Source organism: Hyperolius riggenbachi, chromosome 9, assembly GCF_040937935.1.
Source record: "Hyperolius riggenbachi isolate aHypRig1 chromosome 9, aHypRig1.pri, whole genome shotgun sequence".
Taxonomy (NCBI): Eukaryota; Metazoa; Chordata; class Amphibia; order Anura; family Hyperoliidae; genus Hyperolius; species Hyperolius riggenbachi.
The window spans coordinates 35,234,748-35,244,572 of NC_090654.1; positions in this window are offsets into that span (position 1 = coordinate 35,234,748).

Sequence of the window (9,825 nt, forward strand, 5' to 3'; positions counted from 1 at the left end):
CTAACCTATACTGGGGGGACCTATGCCTGGCTAACCTATAATGGGGGTACCTATGCCTGGCTAACCTATACTGGGGGTACCTATGCCTGGCTAACCTATACTGGGGGGACCTATGCCTGGCTAACCTATACTGGGGGCACCTATGCCTGGCTACCTATACTGGGGGTACCTATGCCTGGCAACCCTGGCAACCTATACACATGCAAAATATCAATTCATGCAGTAAACCAGAGAAATGTGTTTGTAGTCTATTTACTTCCTTCTTGTTCATGCATGCACTGTGCACTCAAAAGTAAAGAAATATATAAAATAGAAAGAAGGCAATAAATGGACTACAAAAGCATTTCTCTGGTCTTTTGTATGAACTGATCTTTTGTATATTGTCAGCATCTTTGGAACCATCTGCCCCTCAAACCTTCCTGACAAACCTTTGTGGCAGATTGATTCCTCGTCTGCCAAAGATTTTTATCTGACATCTGTACCCAGCTTAATAGGTCTGGAAAGGGACTTGTCAAGACAAGGCAAAGAACATTCATATCACACTTTTCTCCTGGCAGACTCAAAGCTCTATAGGCAGTTGATGTGTTAGGGAATCTTGCCCAAGGTCTCTTCACTGAATAGATGCAGGTCCCCTGTGTCGGAGGCAGAGCCCTTAACCAGTCCACTATCCAGCCTCTGACATGAAAAGAAAAAATACACCGCCAGGATCCTCACAACAATATAAATATTTATTCGTTTTTTGTAGAGGTTTGTTTAGATGTCTTCCAGTACATTTTACCACACAGGACATGGAAAACCCACACGTCCGGGTGGGACACAGGTAATTATGGCTGTGTTCACATATGACATAACGTGAAAGACTGCGTTTTATGCCATGTTTTATGTTGTGTGCGGTTTTACTGCCTTTTTTTGGTGCGTTTTCATGCATTTTAATGCGTTTGCATATACAAAACACATATGCGTTTTCCATGTATTTTTATATTTCCATTTATGCAAATCACTTGGAAGACAACAGGAAGCAAAAGTACAGCAAAAAAATATTTTGGGGAAAAAACTCATATAAAAATGCATGTAAAACGCGTTCCTATTGATTTGCATTATGTGTGCTTTGGCAGCGTTTTTATATGCGTTTTTTTCCTGCAGCCCATAGACTTCCATTAGCGGCAAAAATGCAGCGTTTTCCGCAACACTAGCATTTCTGCTATGTGTGCAGCCAGCCTCAAAGTTAGAAAACTGTTAAGTTAAAGACCCACCACCACCCCAAACAATGTACTGAATTTCAAAAGCCGATAAATCCCATTCATTCTCAGCTGATGGCACGGGACTCTCCCACCCCCACCCTCCGGCCGCACGCACCCCATCCTCACCTTCTCCGCTAATTGGGGGTCATTTGCATACTGGGGCCACTTCAGATTGGGAAGGGTCTGACATTAATTATGCACATGGTGAGTGTCCGAAATTTTCCGGGGTCACCATCTGCCGGGTGTGGCTGTGGGGGAAGGGGGGTTATTCATTCATGCAGGGGCTTTCATCTCTCATCAATGAAAACCAGGCCTAGAGGAAGAGGGTCTCTACGCAGCACAATGCCCCCGTTTAACCCTTCGTTGCCCATCGCTGTTCTGGTAACATTCAAAACAATAGAGAACGTTCAGGATGGAACAGAAATAGGTAAGAATGTTGAAGATGTCGCCATTTATAGCAGTCAACCAATGTGGCAAGAAAACACATCGAACGTGGCAAGAATAACCATCGAACGTGGCAAGAATAACCATCGAACGTGGCAAGAATAACCATCGAACGTGGCAAGAGACGGACTTGGGAAATACAAATGATGGAGAAAACTCAACGCAAATTGTGAATTTGAAATTTCTGTTTAAAGTGCACCTGAACTCAGAACTTCTTCTCTGCTCTAAAAAGTAAGCAATAGCATAATAACCTTTGACGTAAAAAAAATGACTTTGTGATAGCTGATACAACTCTGCAATAAATCTGCAGTGTGTCTACCTCCTGCTTTCATGGACGCAGATATATTGTTAACATCCTGTGTTTACCAATTAGCTCCTCTGCCGTGGCAGCCAGCTGACACAGCTGAGGGATCAAATTACAACTTGTGCTTAGTCACACATGAGGGGGGATTAGAGAGGCTAAACTCTCTTAATACATACAAGGGGCATTTCTATATGTTTTACTTCTGTCCAGTGCAAGAGTTCAGGTCCACTTTAAAATGTGTCCAAATGGAACTATAAGAAAGAAACCAAGCAACAGCACAATACCCTTTAAAGAAAAACATTTATTTGTTACAAATTCTGCAATAAATCTGCAGTGTGTCAACTTCCTACTTTCATGGAAGCAGACCTAGGGTGTGTTTTACAAATTAGCAGCCCTGCCATGGCAGAGGATATAGCGGACCTGACACAGCTGAAGAGATCAAATTACAACTTGTGATTAGTGACTGATGAGGTGGAATTAGACAGGTGTAATTGGACGGGCTAAACTCTCTAAACACATACAGGGTGCATTTCTCTATGTTTTCCTTTTGTCCTGTGCAAGAGTTCAGGTCCACTTCAAGGCAAGCACACAATCTAACCTAGGCTATGCCCTTCAGCCTCTGACGAAGCTCTGCTTCTTATGCTAGGTACACACTATGAGATTTTCTGGTCAATTTACTGTCAGATCGATTATTTCCAACACGTCCGATTTGCTTTCTGATTGTTTTCCGAGCAGTTTCCGATTGATTTCCGTTCACTTTAATTAGAAGATCGATCGGAAAATGCTCGGATATCGATCGAAAAGCAAATCGGACATGTTGGAAATAATTGATCTGACAGTAAATCTGCCGGAAAATCTCATAGTGTGTACCCAGCATTACAGAATCTCACCACCTCCAGATATACAGGTTATGTCTCATTCCCTCCCTATTCCGGTAGATTGTAAGCTCACAAGGTCAGGGTTCTCTGCCTTTTGTAATCGCAGCATGTTTTGTTAGAGAGTATGCGTCACTGTGACATTTATGTACTACCTCTGTATTATACACCGATGCCTGTATTATGTACCTATTACTGTTTCTCACTTTATATAGCACTATAGAAAGATGAGGGCACTATATTAATCAATAAGAATGTTAATTAGACTCAACTTCATAGGCTTCATTTACTAAAGGTTCGTATACACGTCCGATAAAGATCGTTCGTTACGAACGATTCGTGACGTTTACACGATATTCAAATTAGACGGAAAAGATCGTTCGTAATGAACGATTGTGTACACACGTGAACGATATAAGTATAAAGTACTGAACGACGAACGATTAAAAAATGCGTGCGCAAACGGAAGTGACGTTATGACAGGCAATAAGAACATGCGTTATCGGACGATCTTTGTACACACTGCAACGATTGAACGATTATCTTTCGAAAAAATCCGCCGGGTTGGATCGGTCCGATTGAACGATAACGATCGTTATCGTTCACAAAAACGATCGTTCACACTTTTTGAACGCACGATTATCGTTCCGATTGTCGTTATCGTTCGTTTTTGAACGATCGTTATCGTACGTGTGTACTCAGCTTTATACTACAACTAATCCCGGTACACACTTTCAATTGTGATTGGTCAACCACAGACTCATTTTACCATTTCCATGTAGTATGAAGGTCAACAGATATTGAATACAAGGAGCAGATTGTGTAGGGAAATCCTTATACTACATGAAGGTGGTAAAATTGGTCAGTGATTGGCCAATCATAACTGAAAGTGTGTACCAGGCTTAGGGCTTAAACCCACTAGAACGATTTTGTGAGCGTTTAAGGGAGCGATTCAAAACTCTAGTGATTTCCCTAAATGCTCAGCTAATGTTAATGGATGGGCCAAATTCCACTGGAGCGATTGCGATTACCAGTTACCACAAATCGCAAACGCAGGACATGCAGCATTTTTAGCATTTAGCGGTTAGCGTTTCTGCAATGTAAAGTATATAAACGCTGGCGTAATCTCTCGTCAAAACCTACACAGAGCAATTTTGCTAGCGTTTTTACATTACTGCACACTGTAACAAAATTAAATTGAATTGAAAGGACCAATCAAAATTAAAAACGCTAATTGCCAATCGCTACCCAATTGCTGCCATAAAAATGCTACCAAAAACGCCAGCAATCGCTCATAAAATCGCTTACAATCCGCTCATTTAAAATGCTAGAAATTGCGATTAGCGTTAGCGTTTTGTAGTGGGTTCCAGGCCTAAATCCAAAGTGTACCAGAGCTGAACAACTAAAAAAATCGATACTTACCCGCTGCTTCCTCCAGCAGCATAAGCCTGTCTGAGTCCCATGCCGTCCTCCCGCGGTCTGCCGTTCAGCCGCGATCAGCCCCGGTAACTGGCTCAGACGGGTCCAGTCTGGGTCTCTGCGCATGTGCAGACCTCCCGTGCATGTGCAGTAGACCCGGACTGATGCGACTGAGCCCATTACCGGGGGTGATCGCGGCCGAACGGCAGACCACGGGAGGACAGCGTGGGACTCAGACAGGCTTATGCTGCTGGAGGAAGCAGCGGGTATTGATTTTTTAAATTTCGTTCAACTCTGGTTTACTTTAAAGACAGTCTGAAGCGAGAATAAATCTCGCTTCAGACCTCATAGATAGCAGGGGCATGCTATCCCGCGGCTTAACGGGGGTCCCTGATCCCCCAAATCCCCTCCGTGCAGCGGGGGAGCGCTTCCGCATTGGGGCAGGGCTAACCGCCGCAGCCCTGCCTCCCGCGTGTCTATCAGACGCGTACCTCCGCCTCTCCCCCGCCCCTCTGTCTTCCCTCACTGAGAGGGGTGGGGGAGAGGCGGCGATGCGCGTCTGATAGACGCGCTGAGAGGCACGGCTGCAGCCGTTAGCCCTGCCTCCAGGAAGAGCAAAATTTACGACCAAGTTGGTCGTTGATTTTGCAGGGGGGGGGGTTTGGGGGTGAAGGCACCCCCGTTTAGCCGCGGGATAGCGGCGTTTTAGCAGGGGCACAAGTGCCCCTGCTAACTATGAGCTCTGAAGCAAGATTTATTCTCGCTTCAGAGTCTCTTTAAGCCTGGTACACACATCCAGTTTTGATTGCCAATCATTGGTCTACTGCCATGTAGTATGAGAGCTCACCTACACAATCTGTTCATAGTATTCAAAATCTGTTGGCCCTCCTGCTACATGGGGGTGCTAACATTGACCAGTCATTGGCCAATCAAAATTGAATGTGTGTATGCAGCCTAAAGCCTGTAGTTACTGCTTTAGCTCTTGCCACTGTGCTGTAGTGGTAATGATGATCTCCTCTGTACGTAATTTGGATAGTGGGAATCAATAACAAACTGTTCCTGTTTCTCTGCTCTCCCTCAGGCCCCATTCACACTTAGAAGCGCAAAACGCCGGCGATTGTTGCCGGCGTTTTGCGGGAGTGATTTTTCTGCAATTTCCCGCGGGAAAAATCACTGGACAGTGCATCGATTTCTCCGCAAATGCGTTTAGCGCTTCTATAGCACTGAAACGCGATTGCCAGGAAATCGCCTGAAAATGGTGCAGGCTACGCGTTTGCGTTTCGCGATTTTGGGTGATTTGCGGCGATTAGCGCATATCGCCCAAGTAAAAACGGACCCAAAGGGTTTTATTACACTAGCGCTTTCAAAAGCGCTAGCGTTTTAGCGTTTTGCCGAAATCGCCGGCAAAACGCTCAAGTCTCACACAGTGCCTGTCCTTGGAAGGCCGTTCTTTGTTTTCTGTATCATACAATCCATGCAGAGGGGGGTAAAATATAAACGGGCTCCATAGCTACACCACTGTGTAGTAATAATAAGGTATTATGGACTGCACTTTGCAGAAGGAAGAAACATCACGGTAATGCAGCCCTCCCCCCTCCAGGGTCCCCAGGCAGGTGTGACAAGCGCTAATCCAAGTTCAATGTGGATGGAGAGGCTGGGATAGCTCTCCGGGGGATGGGAGATGAGATATTAATAGTGCGGTGGTACGGAGGGCGACGGGTGGGCGTCCAGAGTCAAGTTGAGGCCAAGGCGACATCTGGACAATCGTCATTATCAGCAATTACACCTGTCATCAGTCATCATTGTAACACAGGCACTCCCACTGGACGAAAGTCCTCCCAAATATTATCAAACTTTCTAATTTAAGAAAGGATAAAAAAAAGAGCTTACTCTCTGCTATAAAGATACGCTAATATTATGCTAATAACCTTTGCAGAAAAACATTTCTTTGTTACAGCTGATAGAAATCCTGCAATATATCTGTGTGTCTACTTCCTGCTTCATGGAAGCAGACATATTGTTAACAGCCTGTGTCTACCAATTAGCTGCTGTGTCGTGGCACAGGAGACTCCTGAGCTGACACAGCTGAGAGATAAAATTACAACTTGTGCTTAGTCACAGATGAAGGGGAATTAGACAGACTAAAGTCTCTAAATACATACAGGGAGGATTTCTCTATGTTTTCTTTCTGTCCTGCGTAAGAGTTCAAGTCAAAAGAACAAGACAGACCGAAATAGTCAAACTTGGCACAGAGATCTTAATAAAAGGTAGCCATACATTACTCAATCTTCTATTGAGCGATTAAGCATCGACTATGTTAGCAGTGTAGGTGATCGAAAGTTGATAGACTAGTGACCCAAACACTACAAGCGCGATCCTATGCGCAACATGGTGGTATAGTGGTTAGCGATCTCGCCTTGCAGTGCTGGGTCTCCGGTTCGAAGAGCGCCAGAGCGCTATCTGCATGGAGTTTGTATGTTCTCCCCATGTCTACATGGGTTCCCTCCAGGCACTCTGGTTTCCTCCCAAATCGCAAAAACATACAGATAACTTAATTGGCTTCCCCCTAAATTGGCCTTAGACTATGACACATGCACTACACGATACATACATAGACATATGACTATGGTAGGGACTAGATTGTGAGCCCCTCTGAGGTGCCTGGCTCTTCTACTGACCACATATGCTATTGCTCCGTTGTTATTGCCTGATGAAGCGGGATCAAACCTGCGAAACACATTGCATATTTGGAGTTCATAAAAAAAATATATTGACTGTCTTTACTACAGTCGTTGTGTGTCTACTTGGAGGAGGTAAGTCCACCACTACCTCCTCTATTTACCAAGAATTAGGTTTTTAAGCTCATTTAGCTTCCTTTTATCCTTTTGGCGCCTCTGTTCTCCTGCATAATATTGAGGCCACCCTGGGTGGAGGGTTGAACCCCCTTTTTCTCATCTACAGAGAGCGACTTCTTATTCCTGAGTGGGGTCAGGAAAATCTCCCTACCTGCCTTTACAGTGGTTGCCTAATGGTAACCCTGGTTTGTGAGTATTAATATTTACTCTATGGTGTAGATGGGGCTTTAAAGAGAAACTGAAGAGAGAGGTATATGGAGGCTGCCATGTTTTTTTTTCCTTTTAAACAATCCCAGTTGCCTGGCAACCCTGCTGATCCTCTGCCTCTAATACTATTAGCCATAGCCCCTGAACAAGCATGCAGCAGATCAGGTGTTTCCGACTTTAAAGTCAGATCTGACAAGACTAGCTGCATGCTTGTTTCTGGTGTTAATATTCAGATACTACTGCGGAGAAATAGACCAGCAGGGCTGCCAGGCAACTGGTATTGATTAAAAGGAAATAAATATGGCACCCTCCTCTTACTTCAGTTCCCCTTTAAGATTGCTGAATAAGAATCACCAGAGAACAGAGAAATGCACCCTGTATGTATTTAGAGAGTTTAGCCTGTCTAATTTCCCCTCATTTGTGTATAATCATGACTGTAATTTGATCTCTCAGCTATGTCAGCTCAGGAATCTCCTCTGCCACAGCACAGCATCTAAATGGTATACACAGAATGTTAACACTATATCTGCTTCCATTAAATCATGAAGTAGACACACTGCAGATTTATTGCAAGATTTGTACCAGCTGTAACACAGAAATAAAAATAAATGTTTTTCTTTATTATGCTGTTGCGTATCTTGTAAAGCAGAGAGGAAATTCTGAGTCCCGCTTTAAAAAGTTCTTCGTGAGTTGCAGCAATCTGGCTATAAACATGAGTTTAGTGGATTGTTTTCCCTTTGTTGGGTAGGAGAAATTTCCCACAGACGTTCCATAAATGTAGAAAAATGGCGATCGTTTACATTCAGCCTCCATAACTTAACCAATTGCTGGACAAGGGACTCTGAGGCTGCGACTGCGGTGTATTCTGTGACTGGCGATGTTCTATGGGGTCTCCCATCTGGGATCGGAGGGGTTAAGCCTCTGTCTAATCTATAATTAAATTGATCTCACCAGCTGTTTCACCCGGGTGGGGGTGATGCCCCCTCGGCCCAGCGCCCCCTTCCCCCCTCCCCCACCTTGGCTGGGAAAATCGCAGTCTGGGGTCCTTGTAAAAGGCTGTTAGGGCAAATCCAGTCAGGGAACAACAAAGCATCACTGGCAGCTGCAGGAGGGACCCAGAGTCGCCCCACATTAATTAATTTACCCTTAATTAGAGATTTGACTCTTTCCGACCGTCTATGAGAAGAGAACAGAAGAGAACAGAGAAGAGACCATATGAGGCAGCCACACACACACACATCAATGTCAAATCCTTCGAGAAGAGCAATCAAAATTGTGTGGCAGGAAATAGTCATTCTTCTCCCCAAATAACACAACAGAAAATCTATGTTTACCTTCTGTCCTGTGCATGAGCAGGTCCACTTTAAGGGCTGGAACCCACAAGAGCGTTTTTTTGAGCATTTTGGCAGCGCTGCGATACGCTAGCGTTTTGCCAAAACGCTCAGCTGATGTTAATGGATGGGGCAACTTCCACAGGAGCGTTTGCGTTTCCCAGAAACGCAAACGCAGGACATGCAGCATTTTGGGAGCGTTAGCGCTTCAATGTAAAGTATTGAAACGCTAGCAGAAACGCTCAGCAAAACCTAAACTGAGCGGTTCTGCTAGCGTTTTGCGGTTCAGCACACTGTAACAAAATGAAAAATAATTCACAGGACCAATCAGGATAAAAACGCAAAACGCAAAACGCTAGGCACCCGCTGGGGAAAAAAATACAATGTTGCAAAACACAACCCAAAACGCGCATGAATCCGCTTGCAAACCGCTCAGACAAAACGCTAGCGGTTGCGTTTTGCGTTTGCGGTTTTTAGTGGGTTCCAGGCCTAAATGTTTTTATTCCACTTGGGGATTTTACCAGAAAACGTAGGCCACTGATCAGGGGAGATGTTTTTACACTCTTTATCACAACTTTATATACAGATTTTTATCACCTGGAGATGGAAAAGCTGTATTGTAATAATTGGTTTATGCAATCAGGGCTCTTAAGGGAGATGAAACACTACAACAAATCTAATGCCTGGTACACACCATGCAATTTCCCATCAGATAGATGGGTCGATAGATGTTTTCTGCAAATCGATCAGAAAAACGATTGGAAATCAGATCAGACCTGTCGGAAATGATCGATTCGACCCATCTATCCGACGGGAAATTGTATAGTGTGTATACAGTATAAGGCTTATGCTTGGAATACACGACGCGTTTCTGCTGCTCGATTCTCGGCTCGATCGTTTTTGCCGCTCGATTCTCTTCCGCTTGTTTTTCTTATCTTTTTCCATTCACTTTGATGAGAAATCGACCAGCAAAACGATGGAACATGAGATTAGACATGTCGGAAATGATCTATTGAACCCATCTATCTGCTGCAAAAATGCATTGTGTATTCCCAGGAATCCCAGCATAAAAGATGGTATTGGGAAGAAAAGCCTGGGCAGTTTTCTTTGATGGGTGGAGCTTAGCTAAAATGCAGCTAAAAATGATGC